At 38.1% G+C, this 12,037-nt stretch overlaps 1 protein-coding gene and 1 pseudogene across 7 annotated transcripts in view; one reads left to right on the top strand and one right to left on the bottom strand.

Moving 5' to 3' along the window:
* Calx (sodium/calcium exchanger 3) overlaps positions 1 to 12,037 on the bottom strand; it is a 1,242,927-nt gene that overhangs the window by 880,335 nt on the left and 350,555 nt on the right. The gene's annotated exons all lie outside the window — the stretch shown is intronic.
* Positions 4,193 to 5,426, top strand: LOC138190972 (piggyBac transposable element-derived protein 4-like; annotated as a pseudogene).

Genomic DNA, 12,037 nt, shown 5'->3' with positions numbered 1-12,037 from the left:
ATGGTTATGTAAGGGTAAAACTATGGGGGTTTATTTTATTTGTGAGTTGATAGGGTGGAAATAATAGATTTCTTGTCAGAGATCATCGATACTTTATTAGGCGAGGTTTACAGCACGGGGCCTGTCATCGAACTGACTCGTCATTTCGCTCGCATTCGTCAAATTCCCTCTCTCTCGTCGTCAGTCGGAGCTAAGGCTCCGACTCATTATCATTATTCTTCCCAATAATATTTGATGCTTACAGTTCGGCCTTTCCTGACGAAAGTCCGTCTCGGACGTTTCGCTTCGATATACATGTATATATAAAAATTTTCTTTTTGCCTATTTTACAGGTACGTCACAATTTTTACAGAGAACAATTCCATTTTTATTTCGCCTATATCCGCTCCTTAATTACATGGTCGGTTTTATACATGTATATATAAAAATTTTCTTTTTGCCTATTTTACAGGTACGTCACAATTTTTACAGAGAACAATTCCATTTTTATTTCGCCTATATCCGCTCCTTAATTACATGGTCGGTTTTCGCTTACACATTTTTTCCTCCGTCGCGCTGTCGTGAGAACCCCAAGGTCTCATATTCATAGCCTCCCAGGTACCACAATACGGTTTTTGCGTTATTTGATGATTATCGACGTCTACGACAACATATCGATCGTTACGAAGAACTCTTACTACTCGATAGGGACCTTTAAACCTTGGGATCATTTTATGCGGGGCACCTATTGTGCTCTCAAAGTTTTTGATCATGACGTAATCATCGATTTCGTATTTATGCGGTTGTTGACGTTTTTTGTCGAAATATTGTTGATTGTACTTTTGAGAATTCTCTATCCTTTCCGCTGCTCTTGCGCGACAATTTTCTAAATCGCGATTCTGGGGGGCTGTGATCTCTTTGACGTAATCTTTCACTTCGTCACAAATTTTGCCTCGTTGACTAATTCCGAACAAAAGTTTAGCCGGCGTCTCTCCTGTTGATTTGTGTACCGAATTGTTTAAAGCAAACTCAACTTCGTCTAGAATTTTATACCAGTACATCCCGGATGAATTATTAATCAATTTTCCTATCATGGGTCCCAAGACACGATTGACTCTTTCACATTGGCCATTCGCCTTGGGTGAGGCCGTCGCCATTTGCACGTGTTTTCCGTTGTTTTCTTTGAGAAATTCTTCGAATTCATGCGATGTAAAACTGGTACCACGGTCTGAGATAATATATTTCGGTCTGCTGTAATCGGCGAAGAAATGTTTCAAGCAATCGATTGTTTCTTTACACGATGTCGTTTTAGTCGCATACAATTTAACAAATTTCGTGAAAGAATCTATCACAACAAGGATGTAACGTTTTATCAGTCGCGCTTTCTCTATTGGCCCATAGTGATCTATATGCACCGTGGCGAACGGCACGTTACCTTTAGGGAGTGTATGTAAAAATCCCTCGGCTTTCCCTGTGACTGGGTTAAAGGCGATGCACTTTAAACAATCTTCGATGTGCATTTTCACTCTTTCCTTCATTTTCGGGAACCAATAGGTGGATTTTATGGCATTACAGGTTTTGGCGACTGATAAATGTCCCATCTCTTCATGACATCTTCTTATCACGTGCGAGATCATATTTTCTGGTACACAGAACATCAGATCGTCTCCCTCCTTTCTATAGACCAGGCCGTTCCTCATTTCGAAAAAGCGGTGCTCCGATTTTTCGAGTAAATCTTTCAGTTCTTTAATTTTAGGATCTCGGCCTTGACTGATAGAAAGATTGGTTTCGAAAGGATTGTCTTCTACAACTAATACATTTTTCACGCGGCTGAGCGCGTCGACGTGCTGCATTCTATTGCCCGCGCGGTGCTCCACTTTGTAATCAAAATTCTCCAGTTCCAAAGCCCATCCAGCAATTCTTTGATTGATTTCTTTCTTATTCAAGGTCATCTTCAAGGAATCACAGTCCGTTACAATTTTGAACTCAATTTCGTGGAGATAGACCCGGAATCTTCGAAAAGCATAGATTATCGCCAGGGTTTCCAACTCGAAGCTATGATATTTGCTTTCTGGATCGCTCGTGAGCTTGGAAAAGTAGAAAACCGGGTGGAGTTTACCGTCGGATTTTCGTTGGAGCAAAACGGCGCCGTAGCCTTGAGCGCTACCATCACAATGTAATTCGGTCTCATCGCGTGGATTGTAAACAGCAAGAATCGGTGCTTGAATTAATTTTTCTTTTAATGTGTCAAACGCTTTTAATTCATTCTCACCAAACCGAAAGGTTGCATCTTTCTTACAGAGTTCGTATAACGGCTTTGCTATCGCCGAAAATCCTTCGACAAATTTTCGAAAGTATGAGGCCATACCAAGGAAGCGTCTAACGGCCAGGACGTCGTGAGGGACAGGATAATTTCGTATTGCCGCGATTCCGTCATTAGTTGGGCTTATTCCTTCTTGAGAAACTCGGTAGCCCAGATAAGTAATGTTAGTAAATAGGAATTTAAATTTATCCACTCGAAGCTCTAATTTATTCGCAACTAGTGTGGATAGAACGGCTGACAGTACGCTCAGATTTTCTTCGATAGTTTCGGTCGCGATCATAAAGTCGTCGAGATATGCGATAACATCTCCTCGATTAATGAATTCTTTCAAAACCTGATTTATCCATCTCTGGAAACTTGTCGGAGCGCCTTTCAGGCCAAACGTCATCTTTACATACTCGTATTGTCCGAAAGGTGTGACAAATGCTGTATATTTTATTGAATCTTCAGCCATAGTTATGTGATGAAATCCGTCTTTCAGAACGATCATGGTAAAATATCGTTTGCCCTGTAATACGTCGAGCTGGTCCTCGATCAATGGGAGGGGATAATTGTCTCGAGCGGTCATTTTGTTTAGTGTACGATAATCCACGCACATACGTGTTTCGCCGTTCTTCTTTTTCACTAATACTATGGGTGACGCGAACTCCGACTCGCTCGGTCTAATTATTCCCTTTTCGAGTAGTCTGTTTACGATTTCTTGAACGTGTTCCTTTTCAACGTACGAGAGCCTTCGAGGAGCGAAGCGGAACTGTTGTGTGCCAGTTAAAGTTAGTTTGAATTCCGCTTTTACGTTTGGTTCTCCTGGACGTTCAGGGATTAAATATTTTTCCCGAAATAATTGTCTAACTTCTTTTTGCACTTCGATTGATATAGTCGGATTAACCCTTTCGACCCGATCGGTGACTATGATCACCCAACGCCCGACGCTCGCTCTGTCCGATTGGTGACTATAGTCACCCAACGCCCGACGCTCGCTCTGTCCGATTGGTGACTATAGTCACCCAACGCCCGCTCTGTCCGAGCGGTGACTATAGTCACCCAACGCCTGACGCTCGCTCTGTACGAGCGGTTACCATGGTAACCTAACATTTGACGCTCGTTATGTACGAACGGTTACCATGGTAACCCAACATTTGACGCTCGCTATGTACGAACGGAGACTTAGATCACTCGCGACTCTTCATGAGCAAAATATATATGTTATCTCCATGGTAATCCATCGCAAGTATTTTGCACTTGTTTTACGCTGCCTAATAATAAACTGACGAAACAAGCAACACTATAAGAAACATATTTGAAGTAGGCTTGTCTCGGCTCGCTCAGACGTTCAGAATATTTTCACGGTATGTGTTAATTTTTCTGCATTATCACACCATTTCATTTTATTATATTTTTCGTTTATTCTGTACCCTCAAAGATAATGAAGAAGAATTGCAAAAGAAGGAAAGGAAACTGTTACTCCATCGAAAATGAGAGCAATGAGATATACGACAAATCTTCGGAGTCCGATAGCGATAGTGCAGTCAATAATATTTATACTAGAAAGAAGCCAATTCGTCGGACAAAAGTACTTAGCACGTCGGAATCAGAAGATGATAATATTGAAGATGCTTTGCCATCAACTTCATTCCATAATATCCAATGGACTACGAAGAATGCTGAATTAACATTTCATAATTTTGATCTTTCCAATTCCGGACTTCATACAGAAAACTTACAATTTTCCTCTACAATATTACATTATTTTGAATCATTCTTTTCACCTGATCTTGTAGGGTTTATTGTAGATAAGACAAATGAGTATTGGGCACGTATAGTAAGTGATAAGGCGTGTCATGTCAAAATTGGAACAACTGTTGACGAACTATACTGTTTTCTCGCTTGTACCTTACTAATGTCACGAAATAAAAAATTAGCGCTTCATGAATATTGGTCCAGGGATAAACTTTTAAAATCTGATATTTTTAGCCAAGTTATGTGTAGAGATAGATATTTAGTTTTATTGAAAATGTTGCATTTTAGTGATGATCAAAATTCTTCTGATCGGTTGCAAAAAATTAGCAGCGTTTCAAGCAGACTTCAAAAATCGTTCAAAGATTTGTTTTATCCGTTTCAAAATTTATGTATAGATGAAAGTCTATTACTGTACAAAGGTAGGCTATCTTTCAAACAGTATATACCGGCCAAGAGAAGCCGATTTGGCATCAAATCATATGTATTATGTGATTGTAAAACTGGCTATGTACTAGATATTATTGTATATACGGGCAGTGAATTATACGTGACAGAGAAAATGGAAAACATTGGCAGAACAGGAAACATCGTTTTAACACTTTTGAAACCGTACTTGGGAAAAGGCCATTCACTGTATGTTGATAATTATTATAGCAGTCCCGCTCTTTTTAATTTATTACATACAAATGTAACGAATGCTTGTGGAACTGTAAAGCAAAGACGAAAAGGAATGCCTGTAATGGACAGAAAATTAGAAAGAGGCGAGGTTGATTTTCGGACATCAAGTAATTTGCTAGCCATTAAATGGCGAGATAAAAGGGACGTACTTATGTTATCTACTTTCCATACTAGCGAATTTATATCTACAGGAAAAAGAAATTATAGGACGCAAGAAATCGTATATAAACCTAAATGTATAGTCGATTATAATTTGTCAATGGGAGCTGTCGACAAATGTGATATGGTTATAAGTTCTATTAAATCCGTTAGAAAATCTATAAAATGGTACAAGAAATACTTTTTTCATTTGCTAGATATTGCCGTTTGGAATTCTTATTGTTTATATAAATACAAAAAAGAAAAAGATATTTCTATTGCTACTTTTCATCTTGAATTAGTACGGCAAATTTTTCGAAAATACCATAAAAACGATGTTAGACATAGCGGTCCTACATCTGCGGATAAATATCCTTTGAGACTTACTGATAGACATTTCCCAGCGATTTACACTAACAAGAAAACAAAACGAAAAAGTGCACTGAGAAAGTGTGTTGTTTGTATTAAGAATGGTGTTCAACGACAATCACATTATCAATGTAAAACATGTGACGTAGGCCTTTGCGTATACCCGTGCTTTCAAACTTATCATACAAAATTAAATTATTAAATTATAAAATCTGGATGTTTATGTGTTTCATTTATATTATTAAATTATATTTTCTCATTGCATTATGTTATAATTTTTTAAACTTTTTTTTTTACGAGCGACTGCACTCGCCCTACGTAAGATAGCGTGGTATTGTGCGTCTGACGGGCGCTTGCAGTTGTTGCGCAAGTGCGGACGCTTGCCGCGACTGCTCGGTCAGCCGGGACGGCGCGACGTAGAATGCGTCCGTAGCGAAAGGGTTAATTTCCAAAAGATCCGCTTCGTCCTCTACTGGCGAAGAAATGTCAATGTTAGCTATATTCATAATCTCCGTGTCGTATTCATTTTCCAATTCTTTTAGTCCAAGACCGAATTGTTTTATCATATCTCGACCCAAAATTACGCAGGATACCATTGTATAATCTGGGACAACCAGCAGTTTCAAAGATTTTTCTACTCTTCTATTCATTTCGATGTCGAGAGTGACCGTACCGAGGACGACAAGATTACTATTATTAATCCCCCGGAATTTATTACTGTGATCGTCGGTGCGTTCAATTACGTCACTCGGGACAAAACGGAGTTTATTAAAACTTACCGCGCTACCGGTGTCTAATAATGTTAGCAATTGAATTCTCTCTTTTTGTTCATTGGGATACATGGTATACAATACATTTTTGGAGAACTCATTCTCTTCGACTGGAGCTGGATAAACGTTGTTCACTTCTCTCGGTTTGTTCGGGCAATCCCTCGCGATGTGACCCGATTTATTGCAGAGGAAGCACGTGAGTTCAGGACACTGTGGATTGAGATGTCCTTCTTTGAAGCAGTGGAAACACTTTCTCGTTGGGCGGTGATCACTTGAAGCCTCCGAGGTCGATGTTGGTTGTCTTGATTTATAATTCTTCTCAGATTTGACACCGTTTCTCGTTGAGGTGAGCGAGATTTTTTCGAATGCAGACAACAGTGATATTTTATCGCCAAATTGTTGCATACGAGCTTGGTATTGTAAGCGTATGTCTGGGATTCCATCGATGATGTAGTCGATGATTTCGTCTTCTGGTATTCGCACTCGATTTGCCAAAATAACTTTTTGGTGATGATAATCGTTGAATGTTTCTCCGTTTTTCCACTGTCTGTTTTCAAACTGACGACGGAGTGTAACTTTGTTTGGATGGTGGTCAAACATCATTCGCATTTCTTGGAGGAATTGATCGAGGCTCATGTCTATGTGCTCAGGTTTCGAATGAAACCAATCGAGAGCTTTTCCTTTGAGTTTCGATCCAACCAATATCCGACATAGATCGTCGTCTAAATTGTATGACGATTTTATTAAATGCAATTGTTTTTCCCAGTTTGTGAAAGTATCTTGGTTTCCATTGAAATCGCTCAATAGTTCGGTTAAAGCTCTTATGTTGCCCTTGGGCTGCACCTCGACGTTCGATGGAGAAGCGCTCGCACGCGCTACCTCTAGTTCTCTCTGTGCTAAGGCAAGCTCGCGTTGCATGAGATCTCGTTCGCGTCTTAACAGGTATAGTTCTCTCTGGATCTCATTTTCCGCGGGGGTGGTCCGGGAGGAACCGCTCTGCGTCAATTCAACGATGTCTGATTCTTTTCTCCAGTCGCCGTTCGGATCTGCTTCGTCTAATCGTGCAATCAGTTCGCTTTTTGAATCTGCTGTCGATAAATCCCGCTCAAGCAGTTTTGTTTTTAATTGGGCGACTGTGAATTGCTGTGGTTCTCGCATCATTGCCCTAGGGTCTCTCACTTTTCTCTTCTGTATTAACTCGAGACACTTTTGTACGTGAATATATATACGTAAACACTCCACGAATAATTTGACGTTCAAACAGTACATATCACGTAAATATCTTATAGTCAACACATAAAAACAAGTTCGACGCACGCCTGAGTGATCATATACACGGTCAACACTCTTTTCACAGTTCGCGAGGTAGTCACCGATATTTCTGTCTATTCTACCTCAATATTTCTCGTTCGGAGTAATATTCTGAAATATTTGGACCTTTTCGAAATACGTTAACAGTACCACTATGGCGTCACCTAACCACGCCACAAATCACGTGATTTTGAATTCGTCCGTTATCAATACCCGATCTAGTATTATTCAAACTTTCATCCCCTTTTTTCTTACGGAGCACTCAACCGTCGACTCCGATTTTCGAAAGCTAAATCTTTCTAATTTTCACTTTCACCAGGCCACTTCACCGTCGACCCTGGACTCGCATTATACCCTGCTTCGTATCTTCCAAAAATTTCTTTACTTTTTCCGGGCCACTATACCGTCGCCCCTGAATTTTCCCGACACTCGATTGCCCGAAAATTAAAAGGTAACGTTTCAATAATTACGACAGTTCGCTCCGAAATCATATACGATCATACGACACCGTTGGGCTTGTATCGTTATGATATCCACGAACGCGCGCACACTCAAAAGTAACGTAATTCTAAACGACTTTTTCAAAATTTTCGACGCCACGAGTCTAACGAGTTTCCTCCAGAATCCCGGCTGTGTGAGTGTATTTTTTTCGTTGTAGGCCACTTTGGATACTATATCCCACTTCTGAGATTGTAAGGGTAAAACTATGGGGGTTTATTTTATTTGTGAGTTGATAGGGTGGGCTTGAAATAATAGATTTCTTGTCAGAGATGATCGATACTTTATTAGGCGAGGTTTACAGCACGGGGCCTGTCGTCGAACTGACTCGTCATTTCGCTCGCATTCGTCAAATTCCCTCTCTCTCGTCGTCAGTCGGAGCTAAGGCTCCGACTCATTATCATTATTCTTCCCAATAATATTTGATGCTCACAGTTATAATGATTGTACCGCTCGAGAAACCAGGATCCTTGCCACCTAAACGTTTTGACCATCAGGTAAGGCATAATTTTCCTCGTGTTAATCAAAGTTCAAACTTCGAGCCTGCTGAAAAAAAAAAACGAATTTTATCATTGAGTCCATGTTAAAATATTGTAGTTGTCAAAGATCACGTAATTAGAAATTTACCTACATGCTTCCATGCCTGACAAATTTAGTCCCGCTTTGACAATGAATTATTTCGTACCTGAAAATATTAGAAGCTATCATTATCAGACTGGATTTTTTGGTATTTTTGGATACAACTAATTTCCAATAAAATGCACAAAACATAAATCGTTAATGAGACGTATTTTTAATTTTATGTCAATAAAGAATCTGTTCCCAATGAACATTGTTTTTACTCACCTACCTCTGTTTGTCCAGACTCCCACTTGTTAATGACATTTCACATTGAATTTCAGATTTTTTCTTTAAATAAATAACATCCAATTTCTGTATGATTTGATATTTGCGTCGGTTGAATATTTTCCGATATCGACCACGGTATTGCTGAACGATAGTACTGTTAGACAATTCACGCTACGTAAAAATAAACAGCAACATAACCTCAATCCGTGGTCTTATGCACGAGAGATTTACAGCTCTTGAGTTTTGTCTCATTTTGTGTACGTTAGCCCCCTGCTCAGCAGACGAAAACATCGCCGCGGGGCGATTTCACCGACCAATGAGATTGAATTATTCGGCGCATGCGCATTGTATGTATAGTTTCAAGAGATTTTCCCGGTATGTATACAGCAGGTAGGAAACGGATCCAAGTAATTTTTTTAAGATCATACTATTGGAGAAATTGCTATGGAAAATATGACAGCGTCAGCATTTGCAATAATGCACTAGCTCTGAATTACAAGTACAATCGATGTTCTTAATTATCCTAATTGTAATATGAATTGAAATAACGCATAAAACTAAAATAGCTTGTAGTACATTTTATTTGCGTATATTGTACATATGTAACGAGTAAAAGATGTTATGCGTTATGTAACATTATAATAAAGCTTGAAATAGCCGTGCTTCCTCGAAAGTATAATGAAGCTTTGTTTTTTAATTTTCTAGATGAGGTACCTTCATCTTCAAAAGACTGCTGGGTTAGGTATAGACAGAACATGATGGAGATCTGCAGCTTATTCGATTGATGGCTTCAATACATCTTGAAAGTTTGAAAGGCACAAAATGTATCAACAAGGACTCTAAGAAACCGTTGACAATGAGTTGCAAATGCACAAAATTATACAAAGTAAATACAGCGACAACTTTGAGGAAGTCCAGATTCAGCAATATAGCAATGGCTAGAAAATGGTGTAATGTGGGAAAACTACAACCCCGAAGATGATACTCTACACGTATAGAAATGGGACGAAGATGATATGGAGTGGGTGTACAGATCTTCGTGATCATTCTGGATGATAGGTAGACATTGCTCAACATACCACATAACTTGTACATGAATTTCTGAATCTTATTTCCTCCAATTACAAATCATACGAGGCATTGAAAAGCAATTTTCGAAATAATCGTTTCTTATTTTACAGGACCTCTGACGCTGAAGGTTGATTGATGCGTTTGGTACACGCTTGATTTTAAGAGGGCCATCAGCTGGACAGTACACGAAGCAACGCATGTAGCATTGTTTAGTATAATTATTAGAGTGATCCTTGAAAATTTCATTTTTATATTTGAACCAGCTCAGAACCTGCTAGCTCGGTTAAACAAATTTTGTTTAAATTAGTTAAAAATATTAGCATTCTAGTTCAACTAGAAGGGGTGCCTGTGAGCATAAATTCATTTTGAGTTTCGAATTTGGGCAGGAACCGCTAATAATCACTGACGATGAAAAATCTATCTGAAAAATGAACTATTAGACCAGCTATTTGAACAGTATGCCATTGTAGTGGGGAAATGAGGAAAAAATCATAACATTGTGTGTTGACACTCCTGAAACAATTCGAACTTTGGCAGAAAAATTCTTTGAATATTGAAGATAAGAAAAAGACGAATCATTTATAATTCAATTATAAATCAATTAGTAATTATTTCCAATTCGCATTTATTATTCATTACTTGAAGTTGTCGATCGGTCATCGTCGCCGAGTGTTTCTATTTAATTCCAATATTCGAGGAATTTTTCTAATTTTGTTTTGAAGCCGATTTGAAGATCTTTTCCGGATAAGCTTTCTGAGGACCACTCTAATGATACATGATATTTGTGTTGAACTATTTTTGAAAACATTTTTTGCAAATTTTTGTAACTAATAGTAAGTGCATGAAAAAATTGACAAGTAATTATCCTGTATACTTCGATACTAACATGAATGCGTACTTCTGTTCTATTTCAAAATATTGATGAATCCAATTGGTAATCCTATTATTTTTAAAGATCATTGTAAGGCTACGTTATCATGTCGAATAATGACATATCTCTGTATAATAAAATATTACTATGAATGATCAACATGTTTGTTATTGACTGATTCGTTTGAATTGATCATGCTGTTACATGCGTTGATTAGATATGAAGTAGTTTCTATTCCGGAATACAACACAGAAATCAAAGCAAAATAATATACATCGTTACAACTGAATCAGTCTTTGATAACAAAGAATTAATGTTCTGCACATGTTTTCGTCAAAGATAATTTCCGAAATTTGGGACCCCAAACGCACCATAAATGATTTTCCGTATGTGTACGCTACTGACCGCGGAAGTTCCTACGTTGAACACCAGTAAACTCTGCCGTCGACAAATAAGATGGCGGCCACTGTGATTCACTCTTAAGCTCAAGTATGATTCTGATATTATTAACCCACTGCAATTTGGAGGTTAGGCTTCGATATAATTTCGAAATTTTTAATATTTTTACTTTTCAGGTTAGGCTTCGATATAATTTCCAAAGTTTTAATATTCTTACTTCTGAGTCTAGGTATTGATATTAATTAGACAGTTATAATTAGGTATTTAAAATATGCTTCTAATTATTTATAATGATGATTATTTGACGAATTACCTATATGTTTGACTGAATATTCCGACTTTCCGAATTTTCTGTCACTTGCACTATTCCGACTGTTCCATTTGCAAAGAGTTGATCCGCATTTCAAATTATTTGCACACCACGTATATCTATCTATCTAGTAAGTGTCACTTTACGTTTTTTTTTCAGAAAAATGATCTTCAATCTGATAAATGTAATCGCAATACTTGCAGGCTTTGTAAATGAGAAATGCAGGCGTCAATTTGAAGACAACGAAAAAACGAAAAGTAATAATTTATTTGCCCAGTCTCTATTTGCCTTAGTTATCAAAAAATTAGAAATGAAATCGCCGAATGACACCATTGAATATGTCGAAACACTGTGGTACAATCCCTCGGACAATTTTAAAGAGACTGATGAGGAAAATGAAACATGTTATTGTGAAGAGAATGAATCACCTTGCGCTTCTCAAACTTTATCGTCTTCTGACGAACCATCGTCTCCAGAAAGTAGAAGCTGGGACATTTTTTACATGAGCAATATCTGCCCGAATGACGTAAAGCTATTTACGAGTTTTGTCAAGTGTATTCGAAGAAAAAAGCGTTAAGGAGATGGAAATCATTAACTGATGATCACAAAAACTTCATTCTATTTGTCATATGCATTTAATTGGCAATAGTCGATCGACGAAAATCAAAGAAGTCTGAACATAAAGATAAATGAATTCAACTACGCCTGTGATGCTGGAATGATAATTTACTACT

This window comes from Neodiprion pinetum, chromosome 5, assembly GCF_021155775.2.
Source record: "Neodiprion pinetum isolate iyNeoPine1 chromosome 5, iyNeoPine1.2, whole genome shotgun sequence".
In the NCBI taxonomy this organism is placed as follows: Eukaryota; Metazoa; Arthropoda; class Insecta; order Hymenoptera; family Diprionidae; genus Neodiprion; species Neodiprion pinetum.
The sequence above is the reverse complement of the archived record's forward strand: the minus strand, read 5'-3'. Positions and strand labels throughout refer to the sequence as shown.